A 25,064-nucleotide genomic window follows, 5' to 3' on the forward strand; every position below is an offset into this window, starting at 1 on the left:
GGGTGAGAATAAAATTTTTATCACTGAGATTAATTTCACAATTATTAATATATATAAATAGCTAATTATATTTTATAATTAAAATATATAATTAATTATATTTATATAATTAGTTAATTATTTTACTATTAACTATATAGCTAATTGAAATATAAATATTAATTATTTAAATAGTATATTTATATTTTATTTATCTACTATTACTCCTTTTGTTTAACTATTGAAATAATTTTTATAAATTCAAAATATATGTTTTTGTTTATTAAAATTTAAAATGAAGTTCTTATTGTTTTAAGATAAAAATCTAAATATTTAAAATAATTATTTCTGACCAATTAAAAAAAATGAAAAATAACGATGATATGAGAGTAAATTTTTATTGATATTGAATTTATTTAATTATTATTTATATATGATTAATATTTATTGAGACAAAGTGTTTTATATATGTAATGGTTTATTTAAATAAATTTAAAAAAAAATATAAGTAACAAATTATATAGTCCGTTAGCCTTGGGGTCAATTGTCTTTAACTCTCAAGGTTAGTCTATGATAGTTTGCCCTATGTTTTTTGGATCTACATTTTTATTATTCCTCGGAAAAAAAACCAAATCAAAGTTCATGACAGATATGGATCTTAGTTAGAATTGCTTAGAAATAAAAATGATCTATGGAAAGAAAATCATAAAGGAGTGGTCTGAAAAGAAAATGAGATTGGTTACATAGAGAGTTCATATTTAGGAAAGTTTAGATTTTGATAATTAACGAATTGCGAATAGATAAAAAAGAAAAAGGTTAATTTTTATATCACTTAAATCTTTTTTTTTAATTTCTCTTTACTATAAATATAAATATGCTAAAATCTTTTTTTTTTAATTTCTCTTTACTATAAATATAAATATGCTAAATGCTTTTAACGGTTAGAAAATAAAAAAATAATTTTATTTTTTTAAATAAAAATAAAATTATCATTTTTCTTTGAAAACAAAATAAACCTATATTAAAACATTATTAAAAATTGAAAATACAACAAAAACATCTATAGAAGAATTAGTAAAAAAAGCTTGAAATAAAGTATAATATCCAATAAGATTCTATCTAGTTGCTAACTTTTCTATTAACTAAATAAATTAACCTATAACAAAAAGAAAACATTAACCTAGCTATGGGATGTAAATGTTGGAATGTTAATTCCAACTGCAGGTGGTGGACGTGGACAATACGGCTGCACCCAAAACCACCGAACAAAACCACAAACCGCCCAGACCATATCCCACCGCCATCCAGGGAAAAGCAGTTTCCCTATGTTTGGCTCCGATGCGATTTGGTGAAGACGTGTGGCTCTCACCTGACATCAGCATCTCTGACATATCGGGAGGTAAAGCTCAGCATTAAACTCCCTTCCGATATTGATCTCCGCCGTCCGATCTGCTCCGGCGCTCTCCACCATCGATTGTCCAAACCTGCATACGGGCAACATTAAACACTTACGTGGAGTAAAAAAAACAAGTCTAGTTGACCGCCACTCCTGTCTGCAAAAGAGTCAAATCAAATTTAAGAAAGTGGGTAAGCCATTTAAGTTTATACGGCATGCATTGTTTTGCTTTGGTATACACGTTATGTGTTATGTTTTAATGTATGGCATACACATTGAAAAATGTCAAGCCTTTTATTGTGTTGACCATATTTTTTGTAAAACGAGAGTGCGCGGAGGTTGCATAAAGAACAAGGAAAAGAATGTGGAGAGTGTGGTAACATTTGGCACACGGGAGGAAAAAGAACCTGGTTCGCTGCAGCGAAAAACAACCAGAGGAACAAAAAGGATGAGTGCATATGTTTGAAGTAAGTTTTTTTATGTATGTTGACTAGTGTATTTCATATAACGCACAGTGCAACAAAAGGAACCAGGGAGGTGTAAAATTATTTTTACAGAAGGATGTGTAAAATTTTATTACACCATTAAATGAAAAAGGGAGCGCACGTGAAGCAGGGGAAGATATTGCACACCAGTGCATAGATCAGTTTTTTTTTATGTATTGGATTTGCATTGAAATGCAAAAAAAAAAGAAAAGAGTGCACACGTTTTTTTTTAATAGGAATGTAATGTAAAGTTTACTGTATGTGTAAAATATTTTTACAACAGTATGTGTAAAAATAGTTTTACACCAGCAAATGTAAAAATGGGTTTTACTGTAGTAAACCTAGCACAGTAATTTCTCAGGTGAAAACAGAGTTTTGATGGGTGAAAGTAATTTTGGTGAATCGCTCTCAGCAAAGAGGAAGACATATGTATCAAGCTTTATATTTTAATGAATGGAAATGATTTTATGGCTCTGTAATACTCTGTTCTGAGAATTTTTATTAAAAGGCTTCCCTGTGCAAAAGGTCCTGGAACAGTGGAAACAGAGCATTGTCTCGGTGGTGTTAATGTTTGTTTGGTTTTGGTATTTCCCCATCGAAAAATTCCCAACAGTGGTATCAGAGCTGGTCCAGGATCTTTGATGATGACAGAGCCAGTCCAGGCTCTTTGAAGACTCAAGGAAGCTGAAGGAAGGTGTTGTTGCAGCAGTCAAACCTCTCGAGCAGTGTGAAGCCTCAGTGAAAAGAGTTAAGGTATTTTTCAAAGCTTTCCTTTCTGTTACTGTTAAAGGAACAGTCAGTGATTTAAAAGAAAACACAGTCAAGTATTTGAAGCCTAGATAAGAATGGCAAGGTCAAAGAAGAAAGCCTCCAGGCCTGTTAAAAATGTGTCTCCCCCCTCTACTAAACTAGAAGGAAATCCATTAGAATACATTCTATTTGAAACCCCAAAGTTTGATGGAAACTTTGATGTATGGGAAATAATGATGAGGGCTTTTCCAATGTTTGAGGGGATTGAAGTCTGGGAGTCAGTGATTGATGACAGCAAGATGGATGAAGAATCCATGGAGTATGATGCACAAGCAGCAAAACTAATCTTGGATGGACTGCCTGATTCTGTGAAGAGGAATCTAGGAAAATATATATCAGCAAAGGATATATGGGACAGACTGCATGACCTTCATGCAAAGGGAGCACTGACCATGAAAATGAGTCAAGAAGAAGGTCATGAACCCATCATAGAAGCTGAGAATGAGAAGCTTGACCTCATCAAGGTTCAAGTAAGAGAAAGGGATGAAGAGCTTGCCAAGCTTAAGAAGGAACTTGAAGAATGCAAGAGGAAACATCATGAAGAAGTCATATCCATGACAAATCAGCTGAATGAAGCAAAGAAGCAGGTAGATGTCTTGACAAGTCAACTTGAACAAAGACACAAGAAAGTGAATAAGCTTGTAGAAGAGATTGGACAGTACAAGGTAGAGGTCACCTCCCTTAAGTCCGAACTACAAGAAGCCAAGAAGCAGGCACAAGAAGCTGAAAAGAAAATGAAGAGCAGTCAAGCAAAAGATGAAGAAATCTCCAAAATGAAGACAGATATTATCTCCTTCAAAGTAGTAGCAGCTGAAGCTACTCGTAGCAAAGAAGAGACTGAGGAACAACTAGCAAAGAAAAATAATGAATGTGAAAAGTTAGAAGAAGAGATTGTCCTCCTCAGGAAGAAGGTTGAAGGGATGAACAAAATAATGAAGAGCTCTCAAGCATTGGATGACATGCTTAGCTATCACAGATCCCCATTTGATAAATCAGGACTTGGGTATGTAGGTGAACCCTCAAACAAGGATGAAGATGCTTTAAGCAAAGGAGATGTGAAGAAGCCAGGAAGAAGGTGTGATGCTCCTAGTTCCAGCAAAGGCAAGGAGAAAAATGAAGGCCACAATAGAAGAGATCCTACTCCAAGAAGAAAACCAACTCCAAGAAGAAATGTAGCTGATGTCAAAAAAGCAAGATGCAATGGTTATCAACAAAGAATCTCAAGGCAGCAAGGCTTCAGAAGTACATCAAGGAAACCTCCATCTCCCAGGTACCAAAGTTCATTTTATGGTTATTGTTATGCTTGCTCAAACTTTGGTCATATGGCAAAATACTGTAGAGCATTTCATGGAGATAGATGTTGTGGTCCCCGACAATCTCCAAGAAACAATTTTAGAAGAAATCATGAAATGTCTTTCATGAAAAATGTAGAATGCTTCAAGTGTCATAACATTGGGCATATGGCACGTGACTGTAACTTGACATGGGCTCTTACACAAGCTAGACCCATGCAAAAGAAAAAAGTTACACAAGTATGGAGAAGAAAAGAAATACAATGTGAAAGCCCCTTAAGCAACGCAGCTGATCTAAATTTGTTTTGAGAAGAGTCTGCAAAAAGAAGACAAGCATACATTAAAGGGGAGCTTGTAATTTTTGTTTGCTGAACTGTATTAACAGTCATTTGTTGATGGAGGATGTATTGCAACGCAGCAGTTGCAAATGAAATCTTTGTTAATCCCTCTAAAAGGTAATATGCAGCAGTGATGAAATCAACAATGTTTTTGCTTTGTGTTTATGCAATATGCACAGAAATGCATAAAGAAGAAAAGATGGCAGCGCTGAAATGTAAAGAGCAGCAGTGATATAAGAGAAAAATGCAAAGCATGGAAACCCTCACAGCAGTGGGAAGACAAAATACAAAACAACAGTTTGGAAAAAAAAATTTGGAGCACATGGATTAGAATGAACAGCAGTTTGAAATTTTTTTGTGGTGCACATGCATCGAAATGCATAGCAATGGAAGGTAGTTTCCCTTCTATGTAATATGAGAGAACATACTCACAGCAGAGTGAGTATAATACACAGCAGATTGAAATGTTTTCTATTGGGAATGAAAAAGAAAAGAAATGAGAAGAAGGCAAAACGTAGCAGAGCATAAATGCCCAGTGGCTGAGAATGCAATGAAACTCTTTCACACAACAGTAAAAAAAATGTAATGTTTTTATGCAATGCAGCATGCAAAGAAATGCATAAAGAAAAACAAGGACAGCAGATTTTTAATGCACACTGGATGTATAAGAATGTGTGTGGCAGCAGAAAGCCAAAGGAATTGCACAGTAGTGCATTGTGTAAAAAAAATGAAGACTAAGATTGTGTGAAGCAAGGGTGCATGAGAAAAGGCAGCAGCCTGTGTTATTTTTTTGTGGAGAATGAAGTGCCAAGAGTATGGGCACAGCAGTATGATGAAACAAAAGGCAGCGACAGTGAAAATTGCAGAGGCAATTCAGCAGCGTGAAGTTTTTTTTGTTGAAGAAATGAAAGGTAATGGACAGCAGCAGAGGTAAAAGAAATGTTTACACACAGCAGTGTAAATTTGTAAGGTGGGACAGTGTAATTGCTCAAGAAAAGACAGAGTACAATGTCTTTGAAGAATGCACAGCAATGCAGAGTTTGCAAAGAAATGTAAGTGAAGTGCAGCAAAAAAACAGCAAGTGTAGACACAGCAGTGTGGGATAGACACAGTAAAGAAGATGGCACAACAGTGCAGCAGAGAATATGCAGCAGCATAAAAGAACAATGTAATGAGTTTACACACACAACAGTGCAATGATTGTTTGTTTTGGAACTGCATTTGAAGCAGTCATTTGGTGAAACCCTCTGTTAAAGAGGAAGGTGCTTTTCAGCACATTGTCATTAGTGAATCCCTCAGTTGAGAGGAAGATGCTTTTTAGCATACGCATGGTAAATCCCTCTATCAGTAAATACAAAAAGAAGTGCATTATAACAACTAGCTATGGGATGTAAATAAAAAAAGGTTCGCTATAACAAGTACAAGGAGTTAGTGGATATAAATAGAAAATCATTATCCAACAACGACTAGCTATAAACAGAAAATCATTCTGACAACTTCAAGCAGCTCGTGGATATTAATAGAAAATAACATATTATTGCTTCATGGGTGTAAGAGCCCTATCCTTCAGGTCTGCTAATGGATCTAATTTTACTGAATTAAATAAGACAAGAGGTGATAACTTACTTACTTACAGGGCTTTTAAACAAATAAAATTTTGTCATTTACATTATAATAAACATAAATTATGGTGTGCATCCCATTGATATCAACTTAACAAGAGTAGTCCATGGAAAAATACCTGTTCCGGCGGTTGATGACGATACCTTTGTCTGATAGCTCCAGCTGAACGCTCCTTCTCGCCGACCCAACCGGATTTACCTCCCAGCCAACTAGGAAATAAATTCCTAGCCCAGGAAACCTCCACAGGTTCCCTAGCCCTCCGTGCCCAAGTCCAACCAGATATAGTGTGCCCTCAAGAAGAATGTGCAAAACTAGAAAATGATACTTTCCTCCTCTCAAACACAAGAAACCTCCACAGGTTTCCAAGGTCTCCCAAAAATCATAACAAGGCCAAACAATCACAACCAACCCCTACAATCCTAAGCAAAACTCCAACTCCCCCTCTTCTTCCTTCCCCCTTCCCTTTTATACCCTCTTTCCTCAACCATCTCTCATTAATGTCTTTAACTCTCACCCATCCTTGGTTGACTTCTCTTCCAAGCTAGAGTACATTTGGAATTGTGATATGAATTTAAAATTGAGAATTTAATGGGGAAGTAAATTTGGGAATGTGAAGTGGTTGACTTCTCTTCCAAGCTAGAGTACATTTGGAATTGTGATATGAATTTAAAATTGAGAATTTAATGGGGAAGTACATTTGGGAATGTGAAGTGTAATTACATGGGGAGGACCATGTCTCCTCCTTAGTAAATGTGAGGGTACATTGGGGAATGTGAAATGAATAAATATATATTGATGATAAGATGGAGAGGACTTTGTCTTCTCCTTATTAAATGTGAGGGTACATTGGGGTGTGTGAATGAATAAATATATTTTGAATTAATGGAAGGAGACCATATCCTACACAATATTCAATTTGAGAAGGTAAGTGGGGAATTTGAATAATGGAAATCATAAATTTATTTTAGACCAATTTCCTCAATATTTTCAGATAATGTAAATATTAACACAATTTGTAGGATAAGATTTAAGTGGGGCATTACATACACCCCTCCTTCAGAAAACTTCGTCCCGAAGTTAGAATGAAAAGATACAAGGAGTTTGTAAGCATAGCAAACCAGAAAGAGTTATAGCATTAAAATTCGATGAGTCAGATAATGGCATTACTTCCCATCAAGAGTCTCCAACTGATCTATAGCTTCCTATCCACCCTGGCCTACTTCCGTTCCCACCCTATCCGTCCTCTACTCCCCTATCAGTGGCAAAGGCCCTACTGACCACTGATAAAACCGACATGGTGGGAACGTCGAATGCCTCAACCAACTTCCCCCAGCAGGAATCTGGCAATCGTCATCACACGTCTAGGGGGAGCGTTCAGCTGTCCTCCCCACGATTCCAGGTTTCGGAGGATACACGGTGGGAAACACCTCCACCCCTCCTTCAGACCACGAACCACACTACAGAGCTGGTTGGACTTGTCATCGAATAATCCAGTCGGGTCGTCTTGCCACCTGTCATTTGCATTTTTTTCGTCTCATAAGAGTGCATATCAAGTAGATACCAATGAAGTAAAATAATGTACATTATACCTTCCTCATGAGATGTCTCATCCTTCCCTCTTGGCTATCACATAGTTCTCTTCCGCTGCGGGTTAGCCTCTCATTCGTGCATTTATATACAACAAGACATATAATCATCACATTACTAAGTCTAGTATCCATGTGTCAATCTAATAATTCTCGCTAAGTCATTCATTTAAATAAATCATATCCACTTGAGCTATATATGAACCAAAGTAATTCTGATAAGTTACCAACTAGATAGTCCATCACTAAGTGAGTCATACATGTAGTCCATACATCAACCATTTCTGTCATAAATATCAAATCTATCAACTGATTCATATAAGTAGTTTTATGTGTCAACCAAATGCATCAATATTACATAATGTTCATAAATAAATAACATGGAAATAGGATCTTAACATAGGTAGCTATCTAAGTCAAAATAGGCATCACAGATGCTCAAAAAGCGAGGGTTAGTCACGATGCATAGTCTCTGCATCCTCCCAGGTAGCAGATCCTGGGCTATACTTGTCCCACTGGACCTTAACTTGGTCCACCGTGCGACGTCTGAGCTGTCGAACCCTACGGTCCAATATGCGTAATGGTTCTACCATTACGGTTCCCATGTCCGAGACCTGCAAGTCCTGCCAATCCAGTTTGTGAGATTCATCAGAAACATAATGTCGCAAAACAGATACATGAAAAACATCATGAGTTTTATGCAAATGGGGCGGCAGTACAAGACGATAGGCAACTGGTCCAATCTTCTCCTTGATCCTAAAAGGTCCTACGAATCGAGGTGACAATTCCGTCCCCTTCCGAAACTGGATGGTGCTTTTGTTGGGCCGGATACGAATAAAAACTTGGTCCCCTACCTCATAACTGCGATCAATCCTATGTGAATCAGCATAACTCTTCTACCTATCCTGTGCTTCCTTTAACCTTTGTCGAACCTGCTTTACCTGTTCCTCCATTTCTTGGACTAATTCTGGGCCAACTATCACTCGGTCCTCCAACTTCTCCCAACTCAATGGCGTCCTGCAAGGTCTTCCATATAGAGCTTGATAAGGAGGCATCGCGATTGAACTATGATAACTGTTATTGTAGGCAAACTCTACCAATGGTAAGTGCCTTTCCCACTGAGTCTGATTATCCATGACGTACATCCTAAGCATGTCCTCCAGAACCTGATTTACTCTTTCGGTCTGCCCATCTGTTTCTGGATGATATGCAGTGCTTAGGTTTAACTGAGTTCCCAGCGCTGACTGCAAACTTGTCCAAAACCTAGATGTAAATCGGGAGTCTCTATCAGAAATGATCTTTGTGGGCAATCCGTGCAGTCGGATAACTTCATTGACAAACACTCGCGCCACATCCGTAACATCGTAAGTGTCCCTTACTGGGATGAAATGGGCACTTTTGGTCAATTTATCAACTATAACCAATATGGCATTGTGCCTCTGGGAAGTGAGTGGCAAACCCACCACAAAATCCATGGAAATTACTTCCCATTTAGATGTAGGGATGTCATGAGGTTGTAGGAGTCCTGCTGGATGGCGATGATCAGCTTTCACTCGCTGACATTCAAGACATTTGGCGACAAACTGGACTATGTCATGCTTCATGCCTGCCCAAAAGAAGAGTTTCCTTGTGTCTGCGTACATCTTCTTTACCCCAGGATGTGCACAATAGAGTGCTCTGTGAGACTCTCCGAGGATGGTTTCTCTTATACCCCCTTCCTTAGGTACGTACATTCTCCCTTGGAATCTCAATAGCCCATCTGATTCAAGGACATATCCTTCAAACTTTGGTTCTATCTGCTTCCCACTTTGGATAGCTGAGATGACTTTTAAATACCAACTATCTTCAAAGAGTTTCTCCAATATCCGCTCCCTTAAATTTACCTTTAAGGCTACTAGGGAGAAAGTTCGTGGCCTCCTGCTTAGTGCATCCACCACTACATTCTCCTTTCCCTTGATGTATGAGATTTCAAAATCATACTCACTCATGAATTCGCTCCATCGCCTTTGTCTGGCGTTCAAATCCCTTTGAGTGAAGAGATGCTTTAGGCTTTGATGATCTCTTCTTAACTCAAATCTTCTCCCAATGAGGTAGTGTCTCCATAGCTTCAAGGCTAACATCATTGCTGCCAATTCTAAGTCGTGGGTAGCATATAACTCTTCATGCCTCTTCAATTTCCTAGAAGCGTAAGCTATTACTCCGCCTTCTTGCATCAATACTGCACCCAATCCCTGCGTCGAAGCATCGGTGCAGACAGTGAAGTCTTTAGTCATGTCTGGTACTTGAAGGATCAGTGCACTAGTTAGTAACCTCTTCAGCTCTGTGAATGCAGTGTCACATTCATTTGTCCATTCATACCTAACCCCCCTTCTGCTGTAATGTGGTGATGGGTTTTGCAATCCTTGAAAACCCTTCCACAAACCTGCGATAATACCCAGCTAGCCCCATAAAGCTACGTACCTCACGGGCATTTTTTGGTACTGGCCAATCCATTATGGCCTTCACCTTTTCCGGGTCAACAGAAATCCCTTCTCCCGAAATGATGTGCCCAAGGTAATGGACTTTCTTCTGAAAGAAGGAACACTTTGACAATTTCCCATACAATTGATTTTCCCTTAAACAAGTCAATACTACCCTTAGGTGTTGTTCATGCTCTTTTTCATTCTTGGAATATATAAGGATGTCATCAAGGAAGACTTGCACGAATTGGTCCAAATACTTCCTGAACACACCATTCATGAGGCTCATGAATATTGCTGGTGCATTAGTTAAACCGAATGGAACAACTACGAACTCATAGTGCCCAAATTGAGTTCGAAATGTTGTTTTTGAGATGTCTTCCTCCTTTATCCTCAATTGGTGGTATCCAAATCGTAGATCGATTTTTGAGAAGACCGCTGCCCCCTTCATTTGATCAAATAAGTCATCTATTCGAGGTATTGGGTACCTATTCTTTATCGTGGCTCTGTTTAAGTCTCTATAATCTATGCATAGGCGCAGGGAACCATCCTTCTTCTTGACAAAAGTTACTGGTGCACCCCAAGGGGAAATACTAGGTCTGATCAATCCCAAGTCTAAGAGCTCCTTTAACTACATCTGCAACTCACAAAGCTCTGGAGTTGCCATCCTATAGGGTGTCTTAGATATTGGTTCTGCACCTGGTTTCAGATCAATGGTGAAATCAATCTCTCTTACAGGAGGTAATCCAGGCAATTCCTCTGGAAAAACATCCTTGAATTCAGCCAAAACTGGATGTTGATCCAGCGAAGGTCCTTTCTGGTCACTTACAGTCTTGACCAAATACAGTTTGCAACCTTGTCTGAGACAACGTTTTACCTTCATCATAGATATGAATCGTAGGGACACTCCCCTCTTGATTCCACAAATCTCAATTGGCCTACCTTCATCATCTAAACAGATCACCTTCTTCTTGAAACAGTCTACCAAAGCTCGATGAGCTTCAAGCCAGTCCATTCCAACAATTACATCATACATTCCCAATTCTGTGACGTATGCCTTCAACTTAGTCATACACACCCCGAGGTTTACCTGACATTGGTCAACACTAGGCCCTACTGCTTGTTTTATTCCAGAAGCCATCTCAACTTGTTTAAAGTCATCGTGCTCATAGGTTGCCAGCCCACATTTTTCTAATGCAACTGGTGAAATGAAACTATATGTAGCACCAGAGTCAAACAAAATTTTAACTTTTACTTTGTTTATCATACCTGAGGTTTCTACCACGGCAGACTGGTGTTCAACTTGTTGATTGTCAACTGCAGCATAGATTCGGTGGTGGCTACCTGCTCCCTTTATTGGTTCTTTTCCCTCCCTTCTGCTGGTAGTGGTTCGAAACTCTGGGCAGTCCCGCTGGTAATGAGGTCCTCCGCATCCCCAACAAGTGATGTGTGCTGGACCTTGAACCGAATGGTGTGGAGTTCTTTGGAAAGAGTTTCTTCCCCTGGAACCCCTACCCCCACTAGTTTTTCCTCGCCTATGACTTTGATTTGTACGCGCCCTTGAAACTGTGGGTGAAGCTGCACTAGAAACCATGGAAATTCCTACTGTTGGTGTTCTAGGTATAACCCTGTTTCCATATGGTGGTGGCCTCCGACTTTCCCCCCTTAGGAAGGTACGAGGGGCCTTACCCATAAACCCTGTTTGACGTGGAAAGATAGCTCTGCCTTCACCCTTTAAATCTAGGTGTTCTTCGACATAACGAGCCTGTTCTATAGCTTCTGCAACTAAGGATGGTTTCCACATCTGTACCATTGCCCTAATCTTAGGTCTCAATCCATACATAAAACGATCCGCTTGGCGCTGATCAGTATCCATGTAGGAAATGTACTTGACTAATTCCATAAATCGAATTTCATATTCCTCTACAGTACGACCTCCTTGTATCAGGGCATGGAAGGCTCCTACCTGTTGTTCTTCATAATATGTTGGTAGGTACTTCTTCCTAAACCTCTCCTCAAACAATTCCCAAGTAACTGTGTCTGGAGTGAGGTGCAGTTGACGCTCCAAGTTACCCCACCAATTCAGAGCACTATCTCTGAGTTGGAATATTGCTATTTTGGCTTTGGAATTGGAATTGTAATCCCTTAGTGCAAAACACCTTCCCATCCCCTCTAACCAGGTTTCTGCACGCTCACTGGCACGACCTCCTGCAAATTCTGGGAGTTTAATCTTTTGGAGCTCTCTAGTAATGTCCTCAACTGGAGGTCTTCTATCATAGTCTCTAGATCCCTCGGGGTTCCCTAACCCTGATGAAGGGTGTTCCCCTTCCATTTCATTTGTTTGGCGTCCTCTTAAGGTTTCATTAATTGCTTCCAAGGAATGCAGGATGAGAGTCAATTCTGGTGAAGGTAATGGGTTATTTGAAGGAGGTCCTTGTGAAGACTCCCCAGGCCCTTGGTTCCTTCGCGTCCTCACCATTTTGATTTGTTCAAAATCTGTTCAATATCTAAGACTTATTAATCCATCCTAGGACTTGTCTCCCTTAGCTGACTCACATACTGGCTTTCAAAAAAATACTCATATAAAATGAAATTTTGAACCATTCTTGTGTATTCACCAATAACCCATTAATCCTATTTACATATAAGCAAAAACTCTCCACAATATTTCCTTCTTAGACATAGATGTATCAAAACCATTTGAGGCACAATGAACATAATATTCGCTTTTGAAGCTAAGTAGGGAAACCAACTCCAATAGTTGTTTGAGATTTTAATTGGACAATCTTTTGATTTTAGTTCTTTGGCTCTTTGAGCATACACTCCCCCCCCTTTTTAGATATATATAAAATAATATCAAATATCATTAATATTTTCCATTCAGATGTGAACATATAATGATACTAAATTGTTTGAGATAACTAAATAAAATATATTTCTTCCCTAATATTCATAATATCCTTTAACTGTATAGTATTACATCTAACTAATAATTAACGTTAAATTTCCTTTCTTTACTGCATATTTAATAATTCTACCCTATATCTAATTTGGCTTATAGGAAGCTACCTCATCGGTTAGAGTTGGCAAGGAATTTTTAGTGTACTTTAGAAATGATTTTAGAATTATTTTGTTTTTATTTTACTATGAGTGGGCATTTGATTATATTAAATGTAATAATGCAGAATACATTAACGCATTATATTAAATGTAATAAATATTTAATATATTTGATTATATTAAATGTAATAATGCAGAATACATTAACGATTAGGTGATGCAATGGCAATTTGATCTATACAATCAATGGAGTTGTATTTCTTAAATATACATAAATGACTATAAGTTATTTAGTTTATTACTTGCTGAACTGTTGACAGACTGTTTTTGGACTGTTAGTGAGATATGTTTGGACCTGTTGGTTGACATAATGAGGACTGTAAGGTGATGTTTTTCGGGACTGTATTTATATCTGATTTGTTGGGAAGGGTAATTCCAGTGGGATTGCTCAGTTTTTTTTTTTTGAATCTAGAGACCCAGATGAAGTCTTCTAAGACATGTTTCTTACGCATATGAGGAATGTAATTTTGTTATAATTAATGAAATTACTTTCTGAGGAAAAATTTATATTAGTTTGTTGATATAATATATTAGATAGGTAACACCTCAGGTCGCAAAGGGGACACAGGTATGGATCTGGAGTATCTGGGCCTTACTAATGTGGCTTTTTAATTTTCGGATCATACATTCATGATTTAATTGCAACACTTACAAGAAGCATATAGAAACAAATTATCTGTAATACTTTTACCAAGATAGCAATCACTTTGAGAATATAATGATGGGCATGTGAAGTTTCTCGATTCGTAGAGCAACTTCACTTTAGCACACTAGACTGTTCAACTCAAACTTTTCTGAAAAAAACAGAGAAATAGATGCCAACTTGCCAAGAAATTTGTTCAATACTATGGAACAGACCATTATCAGGAATACCTTCCACCCTAAAATAAAAATATCAATATCATCATATGGTCAACATTTAATGTTCAAAGCAATTATTATTGTTTTATTAGAGGCTGAGTATCTGTTTGAAAAAATACACTTTCTGAACATGTTAAATGATTATTTGTATTGTCTTCTTACAGATATTTAGATTAGTGATTTCTTAGCTAAAAATTGTAAACTTGTGCTACAGGTGACAATCCTCAGCTTGTCAAAACAAGATTGAGGCACTGGGCTCAGGTTGTTGCTTGCTCAGTCCGGCAATGTTGTTAAGATTTACTCGCATGAATTTATTGATCTACTGTGCGTTTACCTTTCACAAGTGAGAAATGTTCTTGGTTTTGCCATGATGCCTCTGGTGCAGTTATTGGGTCCAATTTATTGTTTGAAGCCGTAATTTTTTTGTAGTCATTTTGCTTTCTATTGGTACATGAATAACCCCAGGGTCGTGATTTGCTTGCCAAATTTTTCATACAGGGTATATAATTTGACACATTTTCTCCTTGTTATCCACATTGGAGAGCAGTTCAACATGTTAATGACAATGAAATTGCATCTTTGAGCTTGGGTGTGTGTGTACATGCATGTCCATGTACGAGAAATTTTTGCAACACAAAATATAACTAGTATGTCAATCTCCACCTACAACTATTTACCCTAAGAAACATTATCTCCATTATTTTATTCTAGAGGACTCAATACTAGTAAGATTCACATCTTCCACATTCCAATTTTAACAGATAATGTTCAAAATTGTAGTTGGCAACGTCCCGGCTGATATATATTCTGCAAATCAGACAATGAAATAGTTGATCGTCTTTTGTTCAATGCCCCATTTCAAAGTGTGGAAAGAAGTTCTTCAGGGTGCAAATCAATTGAATGTAAATAAGTTGGATAAAGCCACCTTGCTGAATGATTTTCAGAGTTGGTATAATGTCAGGTCTCTGCTCAGTTACTTTGTGCTCTGGGGCCTATGGCTGTCTAGAAACAAGATGATATTTGAAGGAAAGGAATTCCAATCTGGGCAGGTGGCACATATGATCAGAGTCTCCTACAATGGAAGTTGGAAATTGTATCTTGAAGAAGATGCTAGGATCGCAAAAGGCACTGCTATTAGTGTGGAAATAGTTTGGGAATTTTTTTTTGAACGGTGCAAGCAAAGGATCCCTAGATAATTGACGTGCATGTGCTCTCCTTTATTTAATTCAAGTCATATGTTCTGTTTTAAATATGGTGCTGAATCTGCTGATACTGACTCCACTAACAGAGCAGAATATTTTTCCCTCTCGATTCTATTAATGGCATCTGTCCAGATGGTTTAACTTATAAAGCTCTTGTACAGGCTTTTTGGAGAGAAGGTAAGATACATAAAGCTCTATGCACAGTTGGAGAAATGGAAGGCGAGGGATAGTTGAAGCAGCAAGCCTGTACTACGAAATTGCACGTTGCCTTTGTAGCGTGGGGAGATGCAAAGAAGCACTGTTGCAGGTCTGAGTGCATATGTTCTTCATCTCAACTCTTTTTTTATTATATATATAGAGGATTAAGATCTGCAAATGAAGCCTTCAGATATTGCAGATTGCAGATGATTGGGTGGACTCTTCTACTTATGCAAGGAGGCTATTTCAGAGACCAGCAGCAATATTTGATGAATGCATGGATTTAAGCCAAAAGGTAGTTGATGAAATGGAATTAGTTCTAAAAATCACATTTTTCTGAACAAGTGCATCACCTTTTGAAAGGCCAACAATGCAAGAGGTGGTGTCAATGCTAATTGAAGCGAGAGAAAATTTAGTGATTATAGTGTCATCACCAACATCAGTCACAACTTTACATATGACCTAAGGTATGAAGTTCAATTTAAAGTCTGGAAAACTTGTTTTGGACTGGAAAAACATACTCACAAATGCACATTTTAGATTGTATTTATGCCTTAGAGATTCTTGTGATCTCTTTGCCTCTTTTGGAGAGGATTCAACATTCAAGGCAGTGTAATGACCTGTTGTAGAAGCAGAAATGTTTCTTTATCGAGTATATTGCTGTATGTTGCGCAGTTTATTCAATGATGCATTATACATGACAGAGACCATTAATTGATTACTCATTTGAGTCAAGAGAGGTTGAAAATATTAAGTTGCACCTATGCTATGATGTGCAGATTAAATATTTAGATAATGCATGCCTCTACTAAACCTAATTTCTCAAGGGGAGATCGGAAAATGAAGAACAACATCAGTGATGGACACACATATCATATGATATTATGAACAGACATTGCCTCCTTAATCTAAATTTTAAGTGGAAACCTGAAACCTGAATTTTAAGTTTGTTTTTCCAGAATCTCAGTATCAAGGTACTGAGTTGGATTCTTTAATGAAAGAGAAGCTGAATAATGTTGAAAAGTGATTCTCATTCATATCAACCCAAGCAGCAGCCAGAAGGAGCCCTGCTCTCAAGGGAAAAATTTCATGAAACACGCTATCACCGCCAGACTAGTCTACTCGTTTGTCCTAAAGGTATATCACCGCAGGTTTCGAAGGACAAATGTTATACCACTATAAACGTTTAATTCCAGACATGCTTCAGACGCATGCCCTGTGCTTCCTATGCATGCATCAGTCTACTGGCTTTCAACCATGGAAGCTATATTTCAAAATTCACATTGAAATAAGGTAGGAATGCAGTTAAACAACAGCTCTTTGTCCTGTGATCCTAAGGTATTTACAGATTGTCCCTGCGGCCTTAGTCTAAACATTGCGAGAGTTACGCGACAACTTGTTTCTACACTGTAACTGGCATTGATATTGGACGGTCATCTATAAGATTTTTTTTTGAGTTGTCTATGTTTTTCTGGGTTTTGTTTTAAGGGTTTTTTGTGCGGTTTGAGCTATTGGGTGGAGATATTGAGCTTAGACAAGGGTTCTGAGAAGGTTTATTGTTTAGTTTGGTCGTATCATATAGGAGGGTTTAGCTCGAAGATCTCATGGACCCATTTGGGCACGCCCGCAAGAAGGCGAGGTCCGAGACCTTTTGAAAGAAAATGGTGGTCTGTTCAATCCCCATGAGAGTAACATATTCGGGGATGGCAACAGATTCAAGGCCGGTGGTATGAAATTCGCTTTACAGCCAGAAAAGGAGTCGAACTGTGCAAATTCTATGCTTTCATCTTATTCTTCAGATCGGCCTATGAACAAGAAAGTTTGCACATTTACCTATTGTCTAATTACACTCTAACCATTTCAAGCGAGAGTTGATTCTTGTGATCTAGATTCAAATCTAATATATTCTTGTGGCTGATTAGATGAAGGAGAGCCACTATTAGGCCTCAGATTTTGAATCTGGCTCTGATACCATGTGTAAGAGCCCTATCCTAAGGTCTGCTAATGGATCTAATTTTACTGAATTAAATAAGACAAGAGGTGATAACTTACTTACTTACAGGGCTTTTAAACAAATAAAATTTTGTCATTTACATTATAATCAACATAAATTATGGTGTGCATTCCATTGATATCAACTTAACAAGAGTAGTCCATGGAAAAATACCTGTTCCGGCGGTTGATGACGATACCTTTGTCTGATAGCTCCAGCTGAACGCTCCTTCTTGCCGACCCAACCGGATTTACCTCCCAGCCAACTAGGAAATAAATTCCTAGCCCAGGAAACCTCCACAGGTTCCCTAGCCCTCCGTGCCCAAGTCCAACCAGATATAGTGTGTCCTCAAGAAGAATGTGCAAAACTAGAAAATGATACTTTCCTCCTCTCAAACCCAAGAAACCTCCACAGGTTTCCAAGGTCTCCCAAAAATCATAACAAGGCCAAACAATCACAACCAACCCCTACAATCCTAAGCAAAACTCCAACTCCCCCTCTTCTTCCTTCCCCCTTCCCTTTTATACCCTCTTTCCTAAACCACCTCTCATTAATGTCTTTAACTCTCACCCATCCTTGGTTGACTTCTCTTCCAAGCTAGAGTACATTTGGAATTGTGATATGAATTTAAAATTGAGAATTTAATGGGGAAGTAAATTTGGGAATGTGAAGTGGTTGACTTCTCTTCCAAGCTAGAGTACATTTGGAATTGTGATATGAATTTAAAATTGAGAATTTAATGGGGAAGTACATTTGGGAATGTGAAGTGTAATTACATGGGGAGGACCATGTCTCCTCCTTAGTAAATGTGAGGGTACATTGGGGAATGTGAAATGAATAAATATATATTGATGATAAGATGGAGAGGACTTTGTCTTCTCCTTATTAAATGTGAGGGTACATTGGGGTGTGTGAATGAATAAATATATTTTGAATTAATGGAAGGAGACCATATCCTACACAATATTCAATTTGAGAAGGTAAGTGGGGAATTTGAATAATGGAAATCATAAATTTATTTTAGACCAATTTCCTCAATATTTTCAGATAATGTAAATATTAACACAATTTGTAGGATAAGATTTAAGTGGGGCATTACATACACCCCTCCTTCAGAAAACTTCGTCCCGAAGTTAGAATGAAAAGATACAAGGAGTTTGTAAGCATAGCAAACCAGAAAGAGTTATAGCATTAAAATTCGATGAGTCAGATAATGGCATTACTTCCCATCAAGAGTCTCCAACTGATCTATAGCTTCCTATCCACCCTGGCCTACTTCCGTTCCCACCCTATCCATCCTCTGCTGCCTTATCAGTGGCAAAGGCCCTACTAACCACTGATAAAACCGACATGGTGGGAGCGTCGAATGCCTCGACCAACTTCCCCCAGCAGGAATCTGGCAATCGTCATCACACGTCTAGGGGGAGCGTTCATCTGTCCTCCCCACGATTCCAGGTTTCGGAGGATACACGGTGGGAAACACCTCCACCCCTCCTTCAGAGCACGGACCACACTACAGAGCTAGTTGGACTTGTCATCGAATAATCCAGTCGGGTCGTCTTGCCACCTGTCATTTGCATTTTTTTTGTGGCATAATAGTGCATATCAAGTAGATACCAATGAAGTAAAATAATGTACATTATACCTTCCTCATGAGATGTCTCATCCTTCCCTCTTGGCTATCACATAGTTCTCTTCCCCTACGGGTTAGCCTCTCATTCGTGCATTTATATACAACAAGACATATAATCATCACATTACTAAGTCTAGTATCCATGTGTCAATCTAAGAATTCTCGCTAAGTCATTCATTTAAATAAATCATATCCACTTGAGCTATATATGAACCAAAGTAATTCTGATAAGTTACCCACTAGATAGTCCATCACTAAGTGAGTCATACATGTAGTCCATACATCAACCATTTCTGTCATAAATATCAAATCTATCAACTGATTCATATAAGTAGTTTTATGTGTCAACCAAATGCATCAATATTACATAATGTTCATAAATAAATAACATGGAAATAGGATCTTAACATAGGTAGCTATCTAAGTCAAAATAGGCATCACAGATACTCAAAAAGCGAGGGGTAGTCACGATGCATAGTCTTTGCATCCTCCCAGGTAGCAGATCCTGGGCTATACTTGTCCCACTGGACCTTAACTTGGTCCACCGTGCGACGTCTGAGCTGTCGAACCCTACGGTCCAATATGCGTAATGGTTCTACCATTACGGTTCCCATGTCCGAGACCTGCAAGTCCTGCCAATCTAGTTTGTGAGATTCATCAGAAACATAATGTCGCAAAACAGATACATGAAAAACATCATGAGTTTTATGCAAATGGGGCGGCAGTACAAGACGATAGGCAACTGGTCCAATCTTCTCCTTGATCCTAAAAGGTCCTACGAATCGAGGTGACAATTTCGTCCCCTTCCGAAACTGGATGGTGCTTTTGTTGGGCCGGATACGAATAAAAACTTGGTCCCCTACCTCATAACTGCGATCAATCCTATGTGAATCAGCATAACTCTTCTGCCTATCCTGTGCTTCCTTTAACCTTTGTCGAACCTGCTTTACCTGTTCCTCCATTTCTTGGACTAATTCTAGGCCAACTATCACTCGGTCCTCCAACTTCTCCCAACTCAATGGCGTCGTGCAAGGTCTTCCATATAGAGCTTGATAAGGAGGCATCCCGATTGAACTATGATAACTGTTATTGTAGGCAAACTCTACCAATGGTAAGTGCCTTTCCCACTGAGTCTGATTATCCATGACGTACATCCTAAGCATGTCCTCCAGAACCTGATTTACTCTTTCGGTCTGCCCATCTGTTTCTGGATGATATGCAGTGCTTAGGTTTAACTGAGTTCCCAGCGCTGACTGCAAACTTGTCCAAAACCTAGATGTAAATCGGGAGTCTCTATCAAAAATGATCTTTGTGGGCAATCCGTGCAGTCGGATAACTTCATTGACAAACACTCGCGCCACATCCGTAACATCGTAAGTGTCCCTTACTGGGATGAAATGGGCACTTTTGGTCAATTTATCAACTATAACCAATATGGCATTGTGCCTCTGGGAAGTGAGTGGCAACCCCACCACAAAATCCATGGAAATTACTTCCCATTTAGATGTAGGGATGTCATGAGGTTGTAGGAGTCCTGCTGGATGGCGATGATCAGCTTTCACTCGCTGACATTCAAGACATTTGGCGATAAACTGGACTATGTCATGCTTCATGCCTGCCCAAAAGAAGAGTTTCCTTGTGTCTGCGTACATCTTCTTTACCCCAGGATGTGCACAATAGAGTGCTCTGTGAGACTCTCCGAGGATGGTTTCTCTTATACCCCCTTCCTTAGGTACGTACATTCTCGCTTGGAATCTCAATAGCCCATCTGATTCAAGGACATATCCTTCAAACTTTGGTTCTATCTGCTTCCCACTTTGGATAGTTGAGATGACTTTTAAATACCAACTATCTTCAAAGAGTTTCTCCAATATCCGCTCCCTTAAATTTACCTTTAAGGCTACTAGGGAGAAAGTTCGTGGCCTCCTGCTTAGTGCATCCGCCACTACATTCTCCTTTCCCTTGATGTATGAGATTTCAAAATCATACTCACTCATGAATTCGCTCCATCGACTTTGTCTGGCGTTCAAATCCCTTTGAGTGAAGAGATGCTTTAGGCTTTGATGATCTGTTCTTAACTCAAATCTTCTCCCAATGAGGTAGTGTCTCCACAGCTTCAAGGCTAACATCACTGCTGCCAATTCTAAGTCGTGGGTAGCATATAACTCTTCATGCCTCTTCAATTTCCTAGAAGCGTAAGCTATTACTCCGCCTTCTTGCATCAATACTGCACCCAATCCCTGCGTCGAAGCATCGGTGCAGACAGTGAAGTCTTTAGTCATGTCTGGTACTTGAAGGATCAGTGTACTAGTTAGTAACCTCTTCAGCTCTGTGAATGCAGTGTCACATTCATTTGTACATTCATACCTAACCCCCCTTCCGCTATAATGTGGTGATGGGTTTTGCAATCCTTGAAAACCCTTCCACAAACCTGCGATAATACCTAGCTAGCCCCATAAAGCTACGTACCTCACGGGCATTTTTTGGTACTGGCCAATCCATTATGGCCTTCACCTTTTCCGGGTCAACAGAAATCCCTTCTCCCGAAATGATGTGCCCAAGGTAATGGACTTTCTTCTAAAAGAAGGAACACTTTGACAATTTCCCATACAATTGATTTTCCCTTAAACAAGTCAATACTACCCTTAGGTGTTGTTCATGCTCTTTTTCATTCTTGGAATATATAAGGATGTCATCAAGGAAGACTTGCACGAATTGGTCCAAATACTTCCTGAACACACCATTCATGAGGCTCATGAATACTGCTGGTGCATTAGTTAAACCGAATGGAACAACTACGAACTCATAGTGCCCAAATCGAGTTCGAAATGTTGTTTTTGAGATGTCTTCCTCCTTTATCCTCAATTGGTGGTATCCAGATCGTAGATTGATTTTTGAGAAGACCGCTACCCCCTTCATTTGATCAAATAAGTCATCTATTCGAGGTATTGGGTACCTATTCTTTATCATGGCTCTGTTTAAGTCTCTATAATCTATGCATAGGCGCAGGGAACCATCCTTCTTCTTGACAGAAATTACTGGTGCACCCCAAGGGGAAATACTAGGTCTGATCAATCCCAAGTCTAAGAGCTCCTTTAACTGCATCTGCAACTCACAAAGCTCTGGAGTTGTCATCCTATAGGGTGTCTTAGATATTGGTTCTGCACCTGGTTTCAGATCAATGGTGAAATCAATCTCTCTTACAGGAGGTAATCCAGGCAATTCCTCTGGAAAAACATCCTTGAATTCATCCAAAACTGGATGTTGATCCAGGGAAGGTCCTTTCTAGTCACTTACAGTCTTGACCAAATACAGTTTGCAACCTTGTCTGAGACAACGTTTTACCTTCATCATAGATATGAATCGTAGGGACACTCCCCTCTTGATTCCACAAATCTCAATTGGCCTACCTTCATCATCTAAACAGATCACCTTCTTCTTGAAACAGTCTACCAAAGCTCGATGAGCTTCAAGCCAGTCCATTCCAACAATTACATCATACGTTCCCAATTCTGTGACGTATGCCTACAACTTAGTCATACACACCTCGAGGTTTACCTGACATTGGTCAACACTAGGCCTTACTGCTTGTTTTATTCCAGAAGCCATCTCAACTTGTTTAAAGTCATCGTGCTCATAGGTTGCCAGCCCACATTTTTCTAATGCAACTGGTGAAATGAAACTATCTGTAGCACCAGAGTCAAACAAAATTTTAACTTTTACTTTGTTTATCATACCTGAGGTTTCTACCACGGCAGACTGGTGTTCAACTTGTTGATTGTCAACTGCGGCATAGATTCGGTGGTGGCTACCTGCTCCCTTTATTGGTTCTTTTCCCTCCCTTCTGCTGTTACTGGTTCGAAACTCTGGGCAGTCCCGCTGGTAATGAGGTCCTCCGCATCCCCAACAAGTGATGTGTGCTAGACCTTGAACCGAATGGTGTGGAGTTCTTTGGAAAGATTTTCTTCCCCTGGAACCCCTACCCCCACTTGTTGTTCCTCGCCTATGACTTTGATTTGTACGCGCCCTTGAAACTGTGGGTGAAGCTGCACTAGAAACCATGGAAATTCCTACTGTTGGTGTTCTAGGTATAACCCTGTTTCCATATGGTGGTGGCCTCCGACTTTCCCCCCTTGGGAAGGTACGAGAGGCCTTACCCATAAACCCTGTTTGACGTGGAAAGATAGCTCTGCCTTCACCCTTTAAATCTAGGTGTTCTTCGACATAACGAGCCTGTTCTACAGCTTATGCAACTGAGGATGGTTTCCACATCTGTACCATTGCCCTAATCTTAGGTCTCAATCCATACATAAAACGATCCGCTTGGCGCTGATCAGTATCCATGTAGGAAACGTACTTGACTAATTCCATAAATCGAATTTCATATTCTTCTATAGTACGACCTCCTTGTATCAAGGCATGGAAGGCTCCTTCCTGTTGTTCTTCATAATATGCTAGTAGGTACTTCTTCCTAAACCTCTCCTCAAACAATTCCCAAGTAACTGTGTCTGGAGTGAGGTGCAGATGACGCTCCAAGTTACCCCACCAATTCAGAGCACTATCTCTGAGTTGGAATATTGCTATTTTGGCTTTGGAATTGGAATTGTAATCCCTTAGTGCGAAACACCTTCCCATCCCCTCTAACCAGGCTTCTGCACGCTCACTGGCACGACCTCCTGCAAATTCTAGGAGTTTAATCTTTTGGAGCTCTCTAGTAATGTCCTCAACTGGAGGTCTTCTATCATAGGCTCTAGATCCCTCGGGGTTCCCTAACCCTGATGAAGGGTGTTCCCCTTCCATTTCATTTGTTTGGCGTCCTCTTAAGGTTTCATTAATTGCTTCCAACGAATGCAGGATGAGAGTCAATTTTGGTGAAGGTAATGGGTTATTTGAAGGAGGTCCTTGTGAAGACTCCCCAGGCCCTTGGTTCCTTCGCGTCCTCACCATTTTGATTTGTTCAAAATCTGTTCAATATCTAAGACTTATTAATCCATCCTAGGACTTGTCTCTCTTAGCTGACTCACATACTGGCTTTCAAAAAAATACTCATATAAAATGAAATTTTGAACCATTCTTGTGTATTCACCAATAACCCATTAATCCTATTTACATATAAGCAAAAACTCTCCACAATATTTCCTTCTTAGACATAGATGTATCAAAACCATTTGAGGCACAATGAACATAATATTCGCTTTTGAAGCTAAGTAGGGAAACCAACTCCAATAGTTGTTTGAGATTTTAATTGGACAATCTTTTGATTTTAGTTCTTTGGCTCTTTGAGCATACACTCCCCCCCCTTTTTAGATATATATAAAATAATATCAAATATCATTAATATTTTCCATTCAGATGTGAACATATAATGTTACTAAATTGTTTGAGATAACCAAATAAAATATATTTCTTCCCTAATATTCATAATATCCTTTAACTGTATAGTATTACATCTAACTAATAATTAACGTTAAATTTCCTTTCTTTAATGCATATTTAATAATTCTACCCTATATCTAATTTGGCTTATAGGAAGCTACCTCATCGGTTAGAGTTGGCAAGGATTTTTTTTTTTTAGTGTACTTTAGAAATGATTTGAGAATTATTTTGTTTTTATTTTACTATGAGTGGGCATTTGATTATATTAAATGTAATAATGCAGAATACATTAACGCATTATATTAAATGTAATAAATATTTAATATATTTGATTATATTAAATGTAATAACGCAGAATACATTAACGATTAGGTGATGCAATGGCAATTTGATCTATACAATCAATGGAGTTGTATTTCTTAAATATACATAAATGACTATAAGTTATTTAGTTTATTACTTGCTGAACTGTTGACAGACTGTTTTTGGACTGTTAGTGAGATATGTTTGGACCTGTTGGTTGACATAATGAGGACTGTAAGGTGATGTTTTTCGGGACTGTATTTATATCTGATTTGTTGGGAAGGGTAATTCCAGTGGGATTGCTCAGTTTTTTTTTTTTTGAATCTAGAGACCCAGATGAAGTCTTCTAAGACATGTTTCTTACGCATATGAGGAATGTAATTTTGTTATAATTAATGAAATTACTTTCT

The 25,064-nt window shown here is 38.7% G+C and overlaps 1 pseudogene; it reads right to left on the reverse strand.

The window, feature by feature from the left end:
* Positions 1 to 1,511: 1,511 nt before the first annotated feature.
* LOC149226532 (aquaporin PIP2-7 pseudogene) overlaps positions 1,512 to 25,064 on the reverse strand; it is a 29,051-nt pseudogene continuing 5,498 nt past the window's right edge.

The sequence above is a fragment of the Pinus tabuliformis genome, chromosome J (assembly GCF_031772625.1).
Source record: "Pinus tabuliformis cultivar Carrire ecotype Pingquan chromosome J, CPIR1, whole genome shotgun sequence".
Classification (NCBI taxonomy): Eukaryota; Viridiplantae; Streptophyta; class Pinopsida; order Pinales; family Pinaceae; genus Pinus; species Pinus tabuliformis.